We start from the raw sequence: 16,872 nt of genomic DNA, 5'->3' as shown, positions 1-16,872 counted from the left end.
ACTGGTCAAACTAACAAAAATATGCATTGCTTGCAGACCTCAAATAATGCAAAGAAAACAAGTTCTTATTCGTTTAGAAACAACAATACTAATGTTTTAACTCAGGAAGAGATCAGAAATCAATATTTTGTGGAATAACCATGATTTTTAATCACAGCTTTCATGCGTCTTGGCAGCTTCCCACCAGTCTTTCACACTGCTTCTGGGTGACCTTATGCCACTCCTGGTACAAAAATTTAAGCAGTTCTTCTTTGATGGCTTGTGACTATCCATCTTCCTCTTGATTACATTCCAGAGGTTTTCAATGGGGTTCAGGTCTGGAGATTCTGCTGGCCATGACAGGGATTTGATGTGGTGGTTCTTCATCCACACCTTGATTGACCTAGCTGTGTTGCATGGCGCATTGTCCTGCTGGAGAAGCCAGTCCTCAGAGTTGGGGAACATTGCCTGAGCAGAAGGAATCAACTGTTTTTCCAGGATCATCTTGTATGCGGCTTGATTCATACGTCCTCCGCAAAGATTAACTTGCCCAATTCCAGCCTTGCTGAAGCATCTTCAGATCATCACCGATTCTCCACCAAATTTCACAGTGGGTGCAAGACACTGTGGCTTGTACGCCTCTCCAGGTCTCTGTCTAACCATTAGACAACCAGGTGATGGGCAAAGGTGAAAATTAGACTCAACAGAGAAGATTACCTTACTCCAGTCCTCTATGGTCCTTATGGTCTTTGGCAAACTTAAGCCTGAGTCTCCTTTGCTTTTCATTTATGAAAGACTTTTTTCTAGCTTTACATGACTTGAGTCCTGCCTCTAGGAGCTGATTACGAACTGTTCTTGCCGTGCACTTCATCCCAGCTGCCATTTGTCATTCCTTTTGTAGGTCACTTGATGTCATCCTGTGGTTGCTGAGTGACATTCGAATAAGATGACGATCATACCGGTCAGTGGAGAGTCGTTTTCGCCCTCTGCTGGTCTGTAGCTTAGTTGTCTCCAATGTCTGCTGCTTGACCTTGTTGTAATGGAGTACGTCTTAGAAATTGTAAGGATGGAGGCAACATGACGCTCTCTGTGTCTCTCTGCTAGTAGAGTCAGAATTGAGCCCTTCTTTTCTTCACTCAAGACTTTTCAGCTCCTTTGGCACGGTTAAAAGTTATTTTTTCATTCCTATTACTTTTGGGATATTACTAGCACTTGTTTTTCCATCCAGCTTGTCCTATTGCAAGAGGATTGTGAACACCACAGCAGGGTTTTTTTATACTTTCCTTCATTAAATAAGATTTGGTTCAGGTGATCACCTAATCAGAAGCACATTAAGTAGAATGAGATGAACTCTGGTTGGAATTCAACTGACACTGGAATGGAATGGCTGTCAGACATGTAGAGAAGCTGATTTTTATTAAACTGTGCAGTGGCCTCTTAATTTTTGCCAGAGCTGTATTTGTTAGGATAATTAGTAAAGTTTCTTCCCTAAGGCTAGGGTCACATTGCGTTAGTGCAATCCGTTTAGCGCTAGCGCTAGCGGATTGCACTAACGCAATGTTTTCTATGGGGCTGCGGTCGGGGTCGCGGTAACGTCCCCGCTCTCGCAGATCCCCGATCTGCGAGAGCGGGGAACGGACCACGGGCGCACCTCGGACGCTGCAAGCAGCGTCCGCGGTGCGCCAGGAATCCCCGGCGCGTCGCTAGCGCGTGCCGAACATGGCACGCGCTAGTGAAGCGCGTTCCCATTAGCGTGAATGGGCGCGTTAACGGCCGCGTTGCACGGCGTTAATTTCGCCGTGCAACGCTGTCCGTTTAACGCGGTCCCATAACGCAATGGGAACCCAGCCTTAGGAAGCTAAGCAAACATGTATATTGCATTAATTATGGTCGGGCTGCCACTAGGAATTTTGGGGCCCCAAACTGGCGAAATTTTCGGGGCCCCCTTGAGACTCGGCCCAGGCTCCACCCCTCGAACTGTCCACAGTCCCACCGCTCTCTCTTGGAAAAACTCCACTTCTCACCAATCACACATTAAGGCCGGGGTTACACTTGTGAGTTCAATGCGGGAAACTTGAACGAGTCTCTCGCATCAAGTTCTGGCACTGCTGCCGGCACTCGGGACAGAGTGCCGGTGGCAGTGCCGGGACGTGATGCGAGTTTCTCGCATTGAATTTGCAAGTGTGACCCCAGCCTAACAGTTCCCATCACCAGATCACACACACGTAGCCAGCAGCTTTTGTTTTGGCCAAAAGATTTTTTAAGCCTCCACCACGACAAGATAGACCCTTTTGGCCCAGCTCTACTCTACTCTAACCTATTAATCATTTGTTATAATATCCAATACAATTTTGGTATATTTTTATTTATTTTTCAATTTTTTAAATGACCAATAGTATCACATACAAGGGACAAATACCGCTACACCATGACCAGACACCACATTACCACCTCAGTGCCTGAATAATATCACATACAAGGAACAAATACCACCAAATCATGACCAGATGCCGTATTACCACCACATAGTGACCTATAATACCACACAAGGAACAAATACCGCCACACCATGTCCAGACCACATATTACCACCACAGTGACCGAATAATATCACATACAAGGAACAAATACCACCACACCAAGTCCAGACCATCTGTCCCATGATCCTGCCCCATCTGTCCCATGATCCTGCCCAATCTGTCTCATGATCCTGCCCCATCTGTCTCCATCCTGCCCCATGATCCTGCCACATCTGTCTCCATCCTGCCCCATGATCCTGCTCCATCTGTCTCCATTCTTGCCCCCTGTCTCAATTCTTGCCCCGTTTCCATTCTTGCCCCTGTGTCTCCATTCTTGCCCCGTGTCTCCATTCTTGCCCCGTGTCTCTATTCTTCCCCCTGTGCCTCTATTCTTCCCCTGTGCCTCTATTTTTCCCCGTATGCCTCCATTCTTGACCCCTGTGTCTCCATTCTTGCCTTTGTGTCTCCATTCTTGCCCCTGTGTCTTCATTCTTGCCCCTGTGTCTCCATTCTTGCCCGTGTCTCCATTCTTGCCCGTGTCTCCATTCTTGCCCCGTGTCTCTATTCTTCCCCCTGTGCCTCTATTCTTCCCCTGTGCCTCTATTTTTCCCCCTATGCCTCCATTCTTGACCCCTGTGTCTCCATTCTTGCCTCTGTGTCTCCATTCTTGCCCGTGTCTTCATTCTTGCCCCATGTGTCTCCATTCTTGCCCCTGTGTCTCCATTCTTGCCCGTGTCTCCATTCTTGCCTTTGTGTCTCCATTCTTGCCCCTGTGTCTTCATTCTTGCCCCATGTGTCTCCATTCTTGCCCCTGTGTCTCCATTCTTGCCCATGTCTCCATTCTTGCCCCTGTGTCTTCATTCTTGCCCCTGTGTCTCCATTCTTGCCCGTGTCTCCATTCTTGCCCATGTCTCCATTCTTGCCCCGTGTCTCCATTCTTGTCGGGGCTCCATTCTTGCCCGTGTCTCCATTCTTGCCCCGTGTCTCCATTCTTGCCCCTGTGTCTCCATTCTTGCCCGTGTCTCCATTCTTGCCTTTGTGTCTCCATTCTTGCCCCTGTGTCTTCATTCTTGCCCCTGTGTCTCCATTCTTGCCCGTGTCTCCATTCTTGCCCGTGTCTCCATTCTTGCTCCGTGTCTCTATTCTTCCCCCTGTGCCTCTATTCTTCCCCTGTGCCTCTATTTTTCCCCCTATGCCTCCATTCTTTACCCCTGTGTCTCCATTCTTGCCTCTGTGTCTCCATTCTTGCCCCTGTGTCTTCATTCTTGCCCCTGTGTCTTCATTCTTGCCCCTGTGTCTCCATTCTTGCCCCTGTGTCTCCATTCTTGCCCGTGTCTCCATTCTTGCCCCATGTCTCCATTCTTGCCCCGTGTCTCCATTCTTGCCCCACGTCTCCATTCTTGCCCCCATGTCTCCACTCTTGCACCATGTCTCCATCCTTCCCTCATGTCTCCACTCTTGCACCATGTCTCCACCCTTCCCTCATGTCTCCACTCTTGCACCATGTCTCCATCCTTCCCTCATGTCTCCAGTCTTGCACCATGTCTCCATCCTTCCCCCTGTGCCTCCATTGTTGCCCAGTGCCTCCATTCTTGCCCCGTCTCTATTCTTCCCTCTGTGTCTCCATTCTTCCCCATGTGTCTCCATTCTTGCCCCGTGCCTCCGTTCTTCCCCCTGTGTCTCCATTCTTCCCCATGTGTCTCCATTCTTGCCCTGTGCCTCCATTCTTCCCCCTGTGTCTCCATTCTTGCCTGGTGTCCCCATTCTTGCCTCTGTGTCTCCATTCTTGCCTCTGTGTCTCCATTCTTGCCTCTGTGTCTCCATTCTTGCCCCTGTGTCTCCATTCTTGCCCATGTCTCCATTCTTGCCCGCTGTGTCTCCATTCTTGCCCATGTCTCCATTCTTGCCGACTGTGTCTCCATTCTTGCCTCTGTGTCTCCATTCTTGCCCATGTCTCCAATCTTGCCCCTGTGTCTCCATTCTTGCCCGTGTCTCCATTCTTGCCCGTGTCTCCATTCTTGCCCGCTGTGTCTCCATTCTCCACCCTGTGTCTCCATTCTTGCCCCTTTTGTCCCTACTCTTCCCCCTGTATCTCCCATCCTGCCCCCCCCCCCCAAAAAAAAAAAACCTTTCTCTTTACCTTGCCGCGCTCCTGTGGCGAAGTTCTGTCCTTGCAGTTCCAGAGCGCACTCACCGGCGAATGACAAAGATGTCATACGCCGGCGACGTGCACGCTGACGTCAGCTGCCTGCCTCCGATTGGCTGGCAGCTTTTAACTATTTCCATGCGGGCCCGGTGCCTGCATGTCAATAGAGTTTAGCTGAACCTGCGTCTTGGACGCGTCAGGGCCCTGCTGCTGGGGCCCGATGACTGGAAGAGAGGGGGCCCAATGCGGGCCCCCTCTGTTCATCGGGCGCCATACGCCAGTCAGGGCAGTAATGCCCTGATGACGGCCCTGATTATGGTCAATGAACAGGACAAAGACATTAAAACACAATATAATGTACACACTGTACACTTTGTGTGTGAGCCATAGCAAAAGTCAAATATCTCATCAATCTGCATTGAAGAAAGATGTACCTGTAGGAAGTTCTGACCTTAAGTCAATGGCTAGGATAATTTCTTGACTTCATGTACTACTAAACCTCTGAGAGATACAGTTGAATCACCTAGGAGCAATATAAAACTATAAAAGATTTTTTTATAAAACAATAAAATTAATATATATATTAATAGTAGTGATTGCCCTAGGTGTTAAAACAAGAAAGAAAAGTGGAAAACACTCATAACTAGAAGCAAACCCAAACTACAGTATTATGGATGCACCAGTGAGACCAAACTGGATTATAAAATAATATATTTATTAACTAATAGTAACAATACAGAAAAAAATAATTTTAAAAATAAAACAGACTGTTGTGCGAATCAGGACAGTATGTATGATAAAAGTAAACCCATAAAAACAATTCATATAAGTGCCACCAATGGGCATGTGCAAGGTAATGATTCCCCTTTAAGGAATATAGGCAATTCCCTGAAATTCTTGTGTCATTGTGCCAGAAAAAAGTTTAAAAAATATATATATATATATAACAAATATAAAAAATAAAAAATATACAAAAACAATATATAGCAATGGGTGGAGGTCACACAAAAAAGCTGTGCAAAATTGCAGAAAGAAATATAAAGTGCTTAAGGCCGGAGTCCCACTAGACCGTAATACGGCCGAGTGCAATGCGATAAAAAAATCGCATAACACTCGGACCAATGTTAATCTATGGGGCAGCTCCTATTATCCGTTGTTTTCTCGGCCGTATTCAGGATCCAAGTGAAATCGCAGCATGCTGCGATTGTCAGCGTATCTCGGCCAAGAATCGCCAATGAAAGTCTATGGGGGTGAGAAAAAAATCGGATTACACAAGGACCATCAGTGTGACTTGCGAGAAATACGCACCGGTGTTCTATAGAAAAGCCGGCAATTCAGCGCAGTGTACAGTAAAATCACACTGACAGGTTTTAACCCCTTCATGACCCAGCCTATTTTGACCTTAAAGACCTTGCCGTTTTTTGCAATTCTGACCAGTGTCCCTTTATGAGGTAATAACTCAGGAACGCTTCAATGGATCCTAGCGGTTCTGAGATTGTTTTTTCGTGACATATTGGGCTTCATGTTAGTGGTAAATTTAGGTCAATAAATTCTGCGTTTATTTGTGATAAAAACGGAAATTTTTCGGACACGGACACAAAAACGGACACAAAAACGGACACAAAATAGTTAATAAATAAAATTTCCCACATGTTTACTTTACATCAGCACAATTTTGGAAACAAAATTTTTTTTTGCTAGGAAGTTATAAGGGTTAAAATTTGACCAGCGATTTCTCATTTTTACAACGAAATTTACAAAACCATTTTTTTTAGGGACCACCTCACATTTGAAGTCAGTTTGAGGGGTCTATATGGCTGAAAATACCCAAAAGTGACACCATTCTAAAAACTGCACCCCTCAAGGTGCACAAAACCACATTCAAGAAGTTTATTAACCCTTCAGGTACTTCACAGCAGCAGAAGCAACATGGAAGGAAAAAATGAATATTTAACTTTTTAGTCACAAAAATTATCTTTTAGCAACATTTTTTTTATTTTCCCAATGGTAAAAGGAGAAACTGAACCACGAAAGTTGTTGTCCAATTTGTCCTGAGTACGCTGATACCTCATATGTGTGGGTAAACCACTGTTTGGGTGCACGGCAGGGCTTGGAAGGGAAGGAGCGCCATTTGACTTTTTGAATGAAAAATTGGCTCCACTCTTTAGCAGACACCATGTCACGTTTGGAGAGCCCCCGTGTGCCTAAAAATTGGAGCTCCCCCACAAGTAACCCCATTTTGGAAACTAGACCCCCCAAGGAACTTATCTAGATGCCTAGTGAGCACTTTAAACCCTCAGGTGCTTCACAAATTGATCTGTAAAAATGAAAAAGTACTTTTTTTTCACAAAAAAATTATTTTCGCCTCAATTTTTTCATTTTCACATGGGCAATAGGATAAAATGGATCATAAAATTTGTTAAGCAATTTCTCCCGAGTACGCCGATACCTCATATGTGGGGGTAAACCACTGTTTGGGCACACGGCAGGGCTCGGAAGGGAAGGTGCGCCATTTGACTTTTTGAATGGAAAATTAGCTCCAATTGTTAGCGGACACCATGTCGCGTTTGGAGAGCCCCTGTGTGCCTAAACATTGGAGCTCCCCCACAAGTGACCCCATTTTGGAAACTAGACCCCCCAAGGAACTTATCTAGATGCATATTGAGCACTTTAAACCCCCAGGTGCTTCACAGAAGTTTATAATGCAGAGCCATGAAAATAAAAAAATAATTTTTCTTTCCTCAAAAATGATTTTTTAGCCTAGAATTTCCTATTTTGCCAAGGGTAATAGGAGAAATTGGACCCCAAATGTTGTTGTCCAGTTTGTCCTGAGTACGCTGATACCCCATATGTGGGGGTAAACCACTGTTTGGGTGCACGGCAGGGCTCGGAAGGGAAGGCATGCCATTTGGCTTTTTAAATGGAAAATTAGCTCCAATCATTAGCGGACACCATGTCACGTTTGGAGAGCCCCTGTGTGCCTAAACATTGGAGATCCCCCAGAAATGACCCCATTTTGGAAACTAGACCCCCAAAGGAACTAATCTAGATGTGTGGTGAGGACTTTGAACCCCCAAGTGCTTCACAGAAGTTTATAACGCAAAGCCATGAAAATAAAAAAAAAAAAATATTTTCTCAAAAATGATCTTTTAGCCTGCAATTTTTTATTTTCCCAAGGGTAACAGGAGAAATTTGACCCCAAAAGTTGTTGTCCAGTTTCTCCTGAGTACGCTGATACCCCATATGTGGGGGTAAACCACTGTTTGGGCACAGGCCGGGGCTCGGAAGTGAAGTAGTGACGTTTTGAAATGTAGACTTTGATGGAATGCTCTGTGGGTGTCATGTTGCGTTTGCAGAGCCCCTGATGTGGCTAAACAGTAGAAACCCCCCACAAGTGACCCCATTTTGGAAATTAGACCCCGAAAGGAACTTATCTAGATATGTGGTGAGCACTTTGAACCCCCAAGTGCTTCACAGAAGTTTATAATGCAGAGCCGTGAAAATAAAAAATCATTTTTCTTTCCTCAAAAATAATTATTTAGCCCAGAATTTATTAATTTTCCCAAGGGTAACAGGAGAAATTTGACCCCAATATTTGTTGTCCAGTTTCTCCTGAGTACGGTAATACCCCATATGTGGGGGTAAACTACTGTTTGGGCACATGCCGGGGCTCGGAATTGAAGTAGTGACGTTTTGAAATGCAGACTTTGATGGAATGCTCTGCGGGCGTCACGTTGCGTTTGCAGAGCCCCTGGTGTGCCTAAACAGTAGAAACCCCCCACAAGTGACCCCATTTTAGAAACTAGACCCCCCAAGGAACTTATCTAGATATGCGGTGAGCACTTTGAACCCCCAAGTGCTTCACAGACGTTTACAACGCAGAGCCGTGAAAATAAAAAATAATTTTTCTTTCCTCAAAAATGATGTTTTAGCAAGCATTTTTTTATTTTCACAAGGGTAACAGGAGAAATTGGACCCCAGTAATTGTTGCGCAGTTTATCCTGAGTATGCTGGTACCCCATATGTGGGGGTAAACCACTGTTTGGGCACGCGTCGGGGCTCGGAATTGAGGGAGCACCATTTGACTTTTTGAATACGAGATTGGCTGGAATCAATGGTGGCGCCATGTTGCGTTTGGAGACCCCTGATGTGCCTAAACAGTGGTAACCCCTCAATTCTACCTCCAACACTAACCCCAACACACCCCTAACTCTAATCCCAACTGTAGCCATAACCCTAACCACAACCCTAACCTCAACACACCCCTAACCCTAACCACAACCCTAATTCCAACCCTAACCCTAAGGCTATGTGCCCACGTTGCCGATTCGTGTGAGATTTTTCAGCATCATTTTTGAAAAATCCGCGGGTAAAAGGCACTGCGTTTTACCTGCGGATTTTCCGCAGATTTCCAGTGTTTTTTGTGCGGATTTCACCTGCGGATTCCTATTGAGGAACAGGTGTAAAACGCTGCGGAATCCGTTTCCGCGCTGTATTTTCCGCACCATGGGCACAGCGGATTTGGTTTTCCATAGGTTTACATGGTACTGTAAACCTGATGGAACACTGCTGCGAATCCGCAGCGGCCAATCCGCTGAGGATCCGCAGCCAAATCCGCAGCGTGTGCACATAGCCTAATTCTAAAGGTATGTGTACACGCTGCGGAAAATGTTGCGGATCCGCAGCAGTTTCCCATGAGTTTACAGTTCAATGTAAACCTATGGGAAACAAAAATCGCTGTACACATGCTGCGGAAAAACTGCACGGAAACGCAGCGGTTTACATTCCGCAGCATGTCACTTCTTTCTGCGGATTCCGCAGCGGTTTTACAACTGCTCAAATAGAAAATCGCAGTTGTAAAACCGCAGTGAAATGCGCAGAAAAAACGCGGTAAATCCGCCATAAATCCGCAGCGGTTTAGCACTGCGGATTTATTAAATCCGCAGCGGAAAAATCCGCAGAGGACCAGAATACGTGTGCACATACCGAAACCCTAACCCTAACCCTACCCCTAACCCTACCCCTAACCCTACCCCTAACCCTAGCCCTAACCCTAGACTTAACCCTAACCCTAGCCCTAATCCTACCCCTACCCCTAACCCTAGCCCTAACCCTAGCCCTAGCCCTAACCCTAACCCTAGTCTAACATTAGTGGAAAAAAAAAATTCTTTATTTTTTTATTGTCCCTACCTATGGGGGTGACAAAGGGGGGGGGGTCATTTATTATTTTTTTTATTTTGATCACTGTGATAGATTATATCTCAGTGATCAAAATGCCCTTTGGAACGAATCTGCCGGCCGGCAGATTCGGCGGGCGCACTGCGCATGCGCCCGCCATTTTGGAAGATGGCGGCGCCCAGGGAGAAGACGGACGGACCCCGGCAGGATCGGTAAGTATCATGGGGTGGGGGAGAGCACGGAGGGGGGGGGATCGGAGCATGGGGGGGTGGATCGGAGCACGGGGGGTGGAACGGAGCACGGGGGGGTGGAACGGAGCACGGGGGGTGGAACGGAGCACGGGGGGGTGGATCGGAGTGCAGGAGGGGTGATTGGAGCACGGGGGGGTGATTGGAGCACGGGGGGAGCGGAAAAGAGCACGGGGGGAGCGGAGCACATGACGGAGGGGAGCCGGAGCAGTGTACCGGACAGATCGGTGGCTTGGGGGGGCGATCGGTGGGGTGGGGGCACATAAGTGTTTCCAGCCATGGCCGATGGTATTGCAGCATCGGCCATGGCTGGATTGTAATATTTCACCAGTTATAATAGGTGAAATATTACAAATCGCTCTGATTGGCAGTTTCACTTTCAACAGCCAATCAGATCATCAGCCATCTGATGTTGTATGTGGAATTTCCTGAAGAAGAGGTCACACTGACCTTGAAATGTGTTGAATAAACCACCTTTTAAATTTATTATCCTTGGAACTTCATCATTAAGGCAGCGCGGATTTAACCCACACCTCAAGCACAGTTTATATTGTCATAGTAAATGGTTAATAAAACACACACACACATTAAGAAAAAATTATTTTAATGAAATAAAGACACAGGGTGTTGTAATAGTTTATTAAACGCTCTATCCAATTGAAGACCCTTGTCACCTGAAACAAAGTTAAAATAAAAAAAAACAATATTCTATACCTCTCCGGCGTTACAGTCAAGTCCCACGATGTAAATCCATCAGAAGGGGTTAAATAATTTTACTAGCAGGAGCCTGCTAATGCAGCCGCCCCTGCCTGTAAAGACTGGGGAATGAATGGAAAGCAGGGGAACGTAGCTACCTAGACTTGCGGTGCTGCACCCCCTGATGAACTTGAGCGTGAGAAAAGATTCAGAAAAATTCCCACGCTAGAGTTCATATGAATTTATGCCAGCAGGGAGCGCAGCACCGCAAGTCTAGGTAGCTACGTTCCCCTGCTTCCCATTCATTCCCCACTTTTTACAGGCAGGAGCACAGCTGCATTAGCAGGCTCCTGCTTGTAAAATTATTTAACCCCTTCTGATGGATTTACATCGTGGGACTTGACTGTAATGCCGGAGAGGTATGGGATATTGTTGTTTTTTTATTTTAACTTTGTTTCAGGTGACAAGGGTCTTCAATTGGATTGAGTGTTTAATAAACTATTACAACACCATGTGTCTTTATTTCATTAAAATACTTTTTTCCTAATGTGTGTGTTTTATTAACCATTTACTAGTATTGGATTAATAATGGATAGGTGTCTTATTGACGCCTCTACATTATTAACCTGGCTTAATGTCACCTTACAATAGCAAGGTGACATTAACCCTTTATTACCCCATATCCCATCGCTACATGGGAGTGGGAAGAGAGCGGCCAAGTGCCAGAATAGGCGCATCTTCCAGATGTGCCTTTTCTGGGGTGGCTGGGAGCAGATGTTTTTAGCCAGGGGGGTCCTATATCCATGGTCCGTCTCCAGGCTATTAATATCTGCCCTCAGTCACTGGTTTTACCATTCTGGTGGAGAAAATTGCGCGGGAGCCCACGCCAGTTTTTTCTGTGATTTAACCCTTTATTTTAACAGCTAGAGTCCCCAAATTTTGCACACAGACACTTCTAACATTAGTAGTTAGGGATATGTAAAAAATAAGGGATATGAAATGGTTTACTGTATGTAAACCATGTCTCATATCCTGTCGGGTTTGGGAAGGAGATAGGAAAAGTCGGCAATTGAATTACCAGCTTTTCTGCTATCTAGTGCTATATGAAATATAAATATATGTGTATATATATATATATATGTGTCTCACTGACATATATATATTTAGACTGTATATATGTTTTTACTAATATTTGAGGCCATGGATCCATTCTATGTCCGTTTTGCAAGCCAGCGAGAAAATCTCGCTATACTGATGTCATACGGATGTCACACGGATAATTTGATGCGAGGAAATCGCATCCTCGCACTGCACACGGATCACTGTTTTGTAAACATTTGTGCAATTCTCGTCCGTGTAAAACGGACCGTATTTTTATACGTTGTGTGTGACCCCGGCCTAAGTGTGGAAATAGTGTGAAATAGTGTGACCCCGGCCTAAGTGTGGATTCAGTGTGAATCCACACTGTGAATCCAATAGTGTGAATCCAATAGTGTGACCCCGGCCTAAGTGTGGATTCAGGGAGGAGTCCTCACATGTGCATAGGGAAATCCCTAAGAGCTGTGCAAAGCTGCAGGATCACAAAGTGCAATGTGCTGAAAAAGTGACTCAGGAAAAAAAAAAAAAAATATATATATATATATATATATTAGGGGAAGATACTATTAGAGCATTACCTTAGGGTGCCTCACTGTCCTGTAAATATACACACACACACACACACACACCCGACGCGCGTTTCCTGAAATCACTTCCTTCATCAGGGGGTGGCGTTCATGCAGGCTTACCGTGTATATATAGTGTACGTCGCTAATGAGAGCCAGGACATCTGCGGCGCGTGTGCAGCCAGGAGGACCCAGGAACTGCCGCCCACACATCACGTGACCGGACGCACAGGAATGAGTTACCTGGCGCTTCAAAGGTACCCGCAATGCAAGAAGCAGGAGCATCCTGAGCGCAAGCCCCGCATGCGCACTAGTCAGGCAATACATCATGGGCAGCAAAAAAGTGTGTGGGCGCTATTGACTAAAGGGGGGGGCATATATGCAATGCACAAAAAATTCATAACCTCAATGCAAATATGACCGCTGCTCAGTATAATATAGCAATAGTTATAGAGATTACAGATATGGCAGGAATTACATAAGGCTACAGTATAACAATGCCAAATAATAGAAAAGAAAGATATGAAATACATATAAAACACCACAAAATCTACAAAAAAAATAATACGAAATAATATAATAATAATGGAAAGAATGGAAAAAATAAAAAATAAATAAATAATAATGTTTTTTTAATGATAAAAAATGTAAACATGCATCAGAAAGAGCTGACTGTGTAATTGCTCAATCAGTGAATAATAAACATATTTTTATATATAGTGCACTGGCCAGTGAGAACAGACATTGATAGTGATAAAAAATAAAATAAAATATACATGCACCAGAAAGAGCAGGCTGTATAATTGCTCAATCAGTGAATACTAAACATATTTTTTATAATGCACAAACCAGTGGGAACAGACAAGAATATAGCAAATAACTAAATAAGCAAACCTAAAAGTAAGAGACAATTATATAACAATCAATATACAGAAAAATCTATATAATTATTCATATATTTCTATGTCTCACAGAACTATACGTTACTAGACGAAATATATAAACATATACTATAACCGTGCCAATATAAAAATATATTGACTGAGCAATATACTACGTGACTGGGCAATATACTAAGTGGCTGGGCAATATACTACGTGACTGGGCAATATACTACGTGGCTGGGCAATATACTACGTGGCTGGGCAATATACTACGTGACTGGGCAATATACTACGTGGCTGGGCAATGTACTACGTGACTGGGCAATATACTACGTGACTGGGCAATATACTACGTGGCTGGGCAATATACTATGTGGCTGGGCAATATACTACGTGACTGGGCAATATACTACGTGGCTGGGCAATATACTATGTGGCTGGGCAATATACTACGTGACTGGGCAATATACTACGTGGCTGGGCAATATACTACATGGCTGGGCAATGTACTACGTGACTGGGCAATATACTACGTGACTGGGCAATATACTACGTGGCTGGGCAATATACTACGTGGCTGGGCAATATACTACGTGGCTGGGCAATATACTACGTGACTGGGCAATATACTACGTGGCTGGGCAATGTACTACGTGACTGGGCAATATACTACGTGGCTGGGCAATATACTACGTGGCTGGGCAATATACTACGTGGCTGGGCAATATACTACGTGACTGGGCAATATACTACGTGGCTGGGCAATGTACTACGTGACTGGGCAATATACTACGTGACTGGGCAATATACTACGTGGCTGGGCAATATACTATGTGGCTGGGCAATATACTACGTGACTGGGCAATATACTACGTGGCTGGGCAATATACTATGTGGCTGGGCAATATACTACGTGACTGGGCAATATACTACGTGGCTGGGCAATATACTACATGGCTGGGCAATGTACTACGTGACTGGGCAATATACTACGTGACTGGGCAATATACTACGTGGCTGGGCAATATACTACGTGGCTGGGCAATATACTACGTGGCTGGGCAATATACTACGTGACTGGGCAATATACTACATGGCTGGGCAATATACTACGTGGCTGGGCAATATACTACGTGACTGGGCAATATACTACATGGCTGGGCAATATACTACGTGGCTGGGCAATATACTACGTGGCTGGGCAATATACTACGTGGCTGGGCAATATACTACGTGACTGGGCAATATACTACATGGCTGGGCAATATACTACGTGGCTGGGCAATATACTACGTGGCTGGGCAATATACTACGTGACTGGGCAATATACTACATGGCTGGGCAATATACTACATGGCTGGGCAATATACTACGTGGCTGGGCAATATACTATGTGGCTGGGCAATATACTACGTGACTGGGCAATATACTACGTGACTGGGCAATATACTACATGACTGGGCAATATACTACATGGCTGGGCAATATACTACGTGACTGGGCAATATACTACGTGGCTGGGTAATATACTATGTGGCTGGGCAATATACTACTTGGCTGGGCAATATACTACCTGACTGGGCAATATACTACGTGACTGGGCAATATACTACATGGCTGCGCAATATACTACGTGGCTGGGTAATATACTACGTGACTGGGCAATATACTACGTGACTCGGCAATATACTATGTGGCTGGGCAATATACTACGTGGCTGTGCAATATACTACATGACTCGGCAATATACTACGTGACTGGGCAATATACTACGTGGCTGCGCAATATACTACGTGGCTGAGCAATATACTACGTGACTGGGCAATATACTACATGGCTGGGCAATATACTACGTGGACATGCATATTCTAGACCTGATGTGTTAGAATCGGGCCACCATCTAGTATATATATATATTTTGCCTAAAATACAAAGGAAATGTGTCATCTTCAACTTTAGAATTTCATTTTCAAGTTGCTTAACAGTAATTTTGACCAGGTGTGCCCAAAGTTTTACATGCCACTGTAAGGTATGATCCACATTGAATGCCCTTAGCCCTCATGGTGGTGTTTCTATCAAACTTTTGGGTTGTCCTTGCGTCCTGTAAGTACACATCAGAACTTACAACCTATGATCCATGATGAAAGCCTTTGGCCCTTGTCGTTATATCTCTTTGCACGTTCTGAGTTGCTTCCATGACCTTCAACTGAATTTAGAAGACTTTTACAACTGAGGTTTCACCGGACAATCAAAGCCACTTTAGCTGTTTTCTCTGTATAGAAGAGATTTAGCGTTTGACCACCATTTTCTTCTGAAGAATTTAATTTTTCTCTCAATAACAAACCACCACGCTGTATTACCTAGGATCCACAGTGCTGTATTACCCGAGATCCACCATGGTGTATTACCTACACTACCCACATGCTGCATTATCTGGGATCCACCTTTCTGAATTACCAACAATCGGCCACGCTGTATTATCTGGAATCCACCATGCTGTATATCTAGGATCCCCCGTGCTGTATTATCTGGGATCCACCATGCTGTATTATCTGGGATACACCATGCTGTATATCTAGGATCCACAATTCTGTATTACCCGAGATCCACCATGGTGTATTACCTAGACTCCCCCACATGCTGCATTATCTGGGATCCACCTTTCTGAATTACCAACAATCGGCCACGCTGTATTATCTGGAATCCACCATGCTGTATATCTAGTATCCCCCGTGCTGTATTATCTGGGATCCACCTTGCTGTATTATCTAGAATCCACCATTCTCTATTATCTGCGATGCTCCATACTGTACTACTGAGACAACAAAAAACAGAGTAAAAAGTTCATTAAAATATTAGTATATAGCGTTATTCAATAAATATTCTAAGACAGGTATATAAACACATACATTTATACATATAGAGACAAGGTCAAGTAAAGGACTCAAGTGGTAGATGGCTAGCTCATTCTACAAAACGTATGATGGGCATGGGAAATGAGCCATGAAAAGGTATTGTAATAATAAAAAATGCCATTAATAAAGTGCCAGTGCTTCAGCACTTAATATAGTCCTAACACAATGCATAGTATCACTGGAAAAAGTGCTAGTGATCAAATTTACATATCTCATATCATCAAAAAAATCAGTTATAAGTGAAATTCCCAACCAGTTGAGCAATGCATGTGTTCAGGATGCCATACATGATGTAAGTTGAGTTCTTACCTATGATCTAACACCAGGATGAGTCGGTCAGCAGCTGACCAGCGTATCGGCAGTTGTTAAGGGGTTAATAACCTCGTTAATAGCAGACAAGGCTGTAAGTGTGGGGATTTCTGCACATGGCACTCATAATTGAGGCTGAACAAATCAAAAGGTTTTCCATTTTTTCCGTCATTTGCATATCATTAACGTGTCTGTCCATCCTGTGATTTCGATAATTCCATGACTGTTCTTTCTTGTTGTAATGTTTATTATTGAGGAGCTCACAAGGTGGAGAATATCCACATTTGTTGACGTAAGAGAAATTGCATCATCAGAGGTAGCCTCCTGAGCCTCC

The 16,872-nt window shown here is 44.5% G+C and overlaps 1 protein-coding gene across 1 annotated transcript in view; it reads left to right on the top strand.

The window, feature by feature from the left end:
* Nucleotides 1-16,872, top strand: part of LOC138674679 (A.superbus venom factor 1-like) — a 372,946-nt gene that overhangs the window by 318,699 nt on the left and 37,375 nt on the right. The window lies entirely within an intron of this gene.

The sequence above is a fragment of the Ranitomeya imitator genome, chromosome 4, assembly GCF_032444005.1.
Source record: "Ranitomeya imitator isolate aRanImi1 chromosome 4, aRanImi1.pri, whole genome shotgun sequence".
Lineage (NCBI taxonomy): Eukaryota > Metazoa > Chordata > Amphibia > Anura > Dendrobatidae > Ranitomeya > Ranitomeya imitator.
Note: the sequence above shows the minus strand (reverse complement) of the source record. Positions and strands in the feature narration are given on the sequence as shown.